The sequence below is a fragment of the Vigna unguiculata genome, unplaced genomic scaffold, assembly GCF_004118075.2.
Source record: "Vigna unguiculata cultivar IT97K-499-35 unplaced genomic scaffold, ASM411807v1 contig_544, whole genome shotgun sequence".
NCBI lineage: Eukaryota > Viridiplantae > Streptophyta > Magnoliopsida > Fabales > Fabaceae > Vigna > Vigna unguiculata.
Window position 1 is genome coordinate 16,287 of NW_021011262.1, and position 6,214 is coordinate 22,500.

The 6,214-nt window shown below is 40.8% G+C and overlaps 1 pseudogene; it reads left to right on the top strand.

Moving 5' to 3' along the window:
- The window catches only part of LOC114172419, a 6,923-nt pseudogene continuing 709 nt past the window's right edge, over positions 1–6,214 (top strand).

The window sequence follows — 6,214 nt, forward strand, 5'->3', positions numbered from 1 at the left end:
TTCTTCCTTTACACAAGGCCATGCCTTTTATACGACAGGACCAATGGCAACTGATGAAACAAGAGAAAATGCTATTGAACCACACTCACTAATTGGCCTATCCGGTTCTATAGATTAGACTGCCAAGGTGTCTTGCTCAAAGCTTAAAGGCAAAGATCACATTCCTACTGTCAAGCTAAAGGCGAAAGATAGGGGCGCAAACGCTAAAAAGCCGTTGCGCTAACGCTATGGAGTTTGATTGCAGGGCAGGAACGAGAAGAAGAAGGCTTTTCGCTTCGCTTTCGGAGTTCAAGCTTAAGGCCTGAGGAATGCATTTGAATTATCATTTTCATTTCAGCAACTCCCCAGACTCGAACTGGAAGGGCTCTGCTCAAGCCTATTTTCTAAAGCTAAAGTATACTTTGTAATTCCGAGTCACAGGAAAATAGGGGAATATGGAATGGAATTGATTACTAAGTCGACAGTGAAGTAAGACTCTCGGGAAGAGAAGAGAAAGGAAAGGAACTGAAATAGTGTAGTTCAGAGTTTGTTTTGTAGTTGGAGTTCCTGAGCCTATAAGTTAGCAATCTATCTTCATACCTCTCCCGTTAGCTACATAGTAACCTCTTCCCTGTCTTGTCTTTCAAGAGAAGTGAAGTGGGCGAACGATAAGAAGAGTGACTTTCTCTCTTTGCTCTCCGTAATAGAATATGATTGATTAAGGAAACCCCTGCTTCTTAGAGGAAGGTATAATCCCAGGTAAGAGATATGAGGCTCTCGACCGATAGGGAGAGGAGGAAGGATTTGCTTTTGAATCTAGTTTAGTTGCAAGCGTAAGCGAAACTCAGAACTCCATTTCTAGGAAATAAAATAAGGCATTTCAACTGTTCCCCGGTCACCTATGCAATTTCCTCATCTGTGACTCTCCTACGGGAAAGATTAAGAAAAGCATATGGAGGAGAGTTCGATGTAACTTGTAGATTTCTTTCTACCTTTTCTTCTTTAGCTGAGTTCTCTGTAAGCGAATGAGCTGCTCAAAACCCTTTCATTTCGTTGTTAAGGCCTCTTTCTTAAGGGGGAATACCCAAGGGAATGTTGGCAAATGATATTTTCTTTAGTAACAGATGCCTTCTCCGACATGTCTCGTATGTCAAGCTCTTTTCTAGACCTCATGTGGGAGAGGTACGATGTTACTGCTTGACCTATAACAAGCTCTCGAGTGGGAACAGGATCTCTTACTGCTGATAGGTATGTAATCGAAGAATCTGGATCTGCGAGATATGGATATGAAAGAGGATATGCTCGAACCGGACCGCATCTCTAGTTGCACATAGATAATCTGCTGGTGGACCCCCTTTCCTTTCTTTGATTCAAAACTCGGTCGAATACGTCGTTCACCTTTGTGGTGGATCGACGAGAGTGCGCCTAGCCAGGAGTGTGATTGGTGTCACCTTCCGTGCGCTAGCTGTGCCTTTGCCGGATGTTTATTCGCCCACTCCTTCACAGAGCGATGACTAAGAGTCGGGAATTCTCATTTAGTAGAGCCTGAAAGCCGCGCTTGGCTTGATTTGGGATCGGGTCATAACTAGGAAAATAGTGAAGGGTATTTATATGCCTATATTATATGGTAAAACAATGAATAGCACAATTAAGGATCTTATAGAGAATCTTAGTCAGGACGTCTTGCCAAAGGAATGTTCAAAACTGGCGGCTCTATGCTACCAATTTTAGAAACTAAGATATAGTAATATGGAAACATTGATCCAGCTGATCAGCCTGGTAGGTCGGATCTGCTCTTCCCTAGAGCGACCTGTCTTGTACAGCGCAGAATATTATAGCACCTCTCAGGATTATAAAAAGATGGAAAAAAACTCTGTTAGAGTTTTCGACAAAAACTTGAGAAAGCCTCATAATGTCACCCTTACGGTTCCCTCTAATATACGGGATAAGAGAAAAAGTCGGGCCTCCACATTCGTGAACTTCATTCATCAAAAAGATGCTCAAATAGCTATGTCTATAGCGTTCAACGCGCACGAATATCCTTTTCCTCTGTATACAGTGCACGACAACTTCATAACTAATACAAAGAATTGTGAAGCTCTGCCTGTCTATTATCTAAATGTAATTAAGGGTAAGGGGACCCCACTTCAAATCATTAACCGCTTTATTTATACAAATATTATCAAACCTGTTTTCAATACTGGCCACAGTCAAAGATATTACTCAATGGAACATTTTGATGATAAGATCATATCACTCAATATTCTAGATGAGTTCTTAAAAATTGGAGGCACTCCTCAATCCGAGGCCGGGAATGTAGCAGGTTGGAAGAAAATAATCGAGCAGTTCAAACAAAGATATGTACTATATACTATGGAAGTCTGCGGACCTCCCGATGATGATGATGATGAGGTAAAGGACACGAGATTTGATAATCATTTGAAAAAGTGGGTCAAGTTCAGGAATCAACTCCAAGGGAGATCTTGTATACACCATTAAATCATGATGATGAAAAGCCCTGGCGATTGGGGAAGGCATAATGTTCCGTACACGACAGACTGTCGTACTCTATCAACTGAAAAACATTATTTCACCGTATTCAGTCCTTATCTAGTAAGAAATTGATATTCCCCCACCCTAGTTTACTAATTCCGTTTTTGGAGTTTACAGAACCTGTATCGGTCCACGAGACAGACCTCCTCAGCCTAAGTGTGATGGATCTTTTAGTACAGGATGTTTATCCTGTCATAGGAGGTTACGCGAAAGCAAATATCATATTCTATTTGAAAATCGGAGAAAATGATGTAATCGCAAAACCACTAAATAAACAATCTATTCCCTTAACGTTGGATGATGGTACACCAATTTCTAAGTCTGATATATATGCTCATGTGTAGAATAGTATATTAAAATGAATAGAGCTTTATGATGGACATTCGGTTGTTAGAATAGCTATTTGAGCTCATTTTCAAAATGCTATCAAAGAACCACTTACTCATTTGAAAGAGGAGTTGCTAGAGGAGGTTCTCTCTGAATGCTTTAAGCCAGCTTCTGGCGAATTCGATATTACCGATTTACCTGTGAAAAGTATTCGTTCTACTTCTCGAGAGTATTCTAAGTATATAACTGTTCCTAGGAAATCGGGGAATAAAGGCCTGAAGCCGTTCTTGGTGGCCGATATTGAGACCATAATGATCGAGAATCTTCATGTACCCTATGCGGTAGGTGTCATGGTGGTGAATCCGGGGATTCAAGTTAGGGTTGATAGGATCGATACTTACTTCAGCGAAGATTACTCTTCAAGAGTATTCCCTACCTTTGAAGAAAGGAGCACCCGAATGCTCTAATCTTTTCTCTTGAGGGTTGCGTCTATTACTCGACAAAATAGCTCGGCTAAAACTATCTACTTTCATAACTTAGGTCGATTCGATGGTATTTTCCTACTGAAGCACCTAGCATTATATCATCCTAATTACACGGTAAAGCCCCTTATGAGAGACCATATACTCTACGAGATTGCTGTCTATTCAAAGAATAGGCATTTATTTACATTCAGAGACTCCTTACGTCTACTCCCCGGCAAACTAGATGACCTTGCTAAGAATCTATGCCCAGAGTTAGGTTCTAAAGGTTCTATTTCCTATGAGGATGTCAGACTTGAAACTCTTAGTACTCTTAAAGAGAGTTTGTTAGACTATATGAAGCAGGATATTCTTCTGCTTGGGGGTATTATGCAGACCTTCCAGGACATCTATTATAAGGCTTACCAGGCCGACATTGTCAATAAGCTAACAACAGCCTCACTGGCTCTCAGTCTCTTTAGTGAGAAATATTACGATGAAAAGAAGCACAGTATCCACATCCCTAATCAGAATGAGGATGGATACTTTTATTCGGCGTGGATATTACGGTGGGCATACCGACACATACACCCCATACGGTCAAAATCTATACTACTATGATGTGAACTCTCTCTATCCGTTTGTTATGAAGGAATTCCCAATGCCTGGGGGTATACCGGTCTGGCATTCTGATTTAGAATCCATTCCATTAGATAGCATGTTTGGGTTCATTGAAGCTTATGTTGAATGCCCCCAGAGTATAAAGAAACCTTTTCTACCCTATCGGAATAAGGATGGCACTCTTCTCTTTCCAACTGGTACCTTTGTTGGGGTTTACTATAGTGAGGAGCTCAAGTATGCAAAAGAAATAGGCTACACTATAATACCTATTTGTGGATACCTCTTTGAGGAGATGGAAAGTCCATTCAAGGGCTACGTGAACTCTCTCTTTGAAAGCAGATCCAATGCTAAAAAGATGGGAAATAATGCCCTTTCTTTTGTATATAAATTACTAATGAACTCATTCTATGGTAGATTTGGCATCAATCCTCAAAGCACAAAAACCGAGATATGCAAGAAATCTAGACGTGACCTTTTATTTAGACGCGAAGAGTTTATAGACGAAGTCTTTCTTAGAGAGGATCTATACATGGTATCTTATCTTACCAATTCGGGTAAGGGGCCTTCTTATTGGGATCCCCAAAAGAACTCCGCGGTCCAACTATCCGCTGCGATCACAGCCAGCGCTAGGATCTATATGTACAAGTATATATCAAGAGAAGATTGCTTCTATACAGACACCGACTCTATTGTCCTGGGTAAACCTCTTCCGGAGGAAGATATTTCCTCTTCTGTATTAGGTCAATTCAAATTAGAAGATAGGATCTTGGAGGGATACTTTTTAGCACCTCAATGCTATTGCTTTACCACAGAAGAATCTGAAGGTATTAAGAAGGTCTTCAAGTTCAAGGGAGCGGGTAGAAGTGTTATAACTCCTGAATGGTTTGAAGAGCAGTACGCCAACCCCTCTAAAACTATAAGTGAGAAGGTCACTTTTCATTTTCGACCCGATTGGAAAGAACTTGAGGTTCAAATGAAAGATAGTACTACAACTCTTAGAACTATCGGTAACATCAAGAGGAAGTCCTTATTGGATGAATCTGGGAAATGTGTAGGTACAGATCCACTTGATATCAATGACTTGTCATGTCTAAATAACATTAGTACAAAAGTCTGAAATAATTTTAAAAAGAAATATGCGATTTTAGAAAAAGAGAATCATGCTCTTTCTCTGAAATTAGTTAAGCTGGAACAGGAAAGAGGTAGAATAGCCCAGCAGGGAGTAGAATCACGAAAGAAGACCCTTACATTAGAAGATCAGAATACATTAGAGCAAAAGAATGCTAAAAGGGGTGAAGAGGAAAGGAACGAAGAGAATGTCAATGAGGAAAGAGGTGAAGAGAATATCAATACGGTGAAAGATCGAAGAAGGACTATCTCTAAAAAAGATGGGGATCCAGAGACGAAGCCACCCGATAATGGATGTGGATAAAAGACATTAGATAAAGGAAAGATGTCAACAGTTTTCAAAGACAAGAAAAAAGCTATGCGATAGAAAACCGCGGATCTCAATAGAATGGACCGACTCTCTAGTAAGGACCCGTCCCACACAGTGTACTACTATCGGCCCCTTCATGAATATCAGATTCATCACTGTTAGTCAATCGAGGAATCTCGACTGTCAAGGAGAAGAGCCTTGCTCGTTAGCGTCATTGCGTGCAACTCATAATATAACAGAACTTTTCAAACAATAGGTTATGAAATAGCTTAGTTAGCTATACTAAGGTCCGTAGTAACTCTACCTATAGGTAGAGGAAGGACTCCCATCCTAAGGATCTATAGGCAAGTATTGAATCATATCCAATAATCTAACTAGAACTCCGGATCGAAGTGGGTAAATAAGAGAAGAGGAAGACGGCATCTCGGCTCCTCGTAGCGCCCGGGATCACTTTCTCCTAGCTAGTGCTACTGCTCTGTTCTCCGCTGCTGTTAGCTTTTCAGTTGAGTTAGAGAGTTGTCTATGAAGGGTTTGAACAGTTCACAATAGCAGATGGAGTCTAAATAGTGGATAAGGGATGCCTTTAGTCAGTTCCTTTTTCTTTGTCAGTACCAGGAAGGTACGGCATTGAGCTTGCGGATCGAGTTAGGTAAATATATAAAGGTTGTTTCAGTGATCCGATTCCTGGAAAAGGGCTTTCCATCTTCTCAGCCTGAATCGGACAAAAGCAACTCTAACTCGAAGGATGGGATCAACTCTCACGATCAGGAATACCCAAATCCAGATCATGCATAACATCTTGTTCGAATCCCGCTCGTGGGATGGCCTTGGTCAT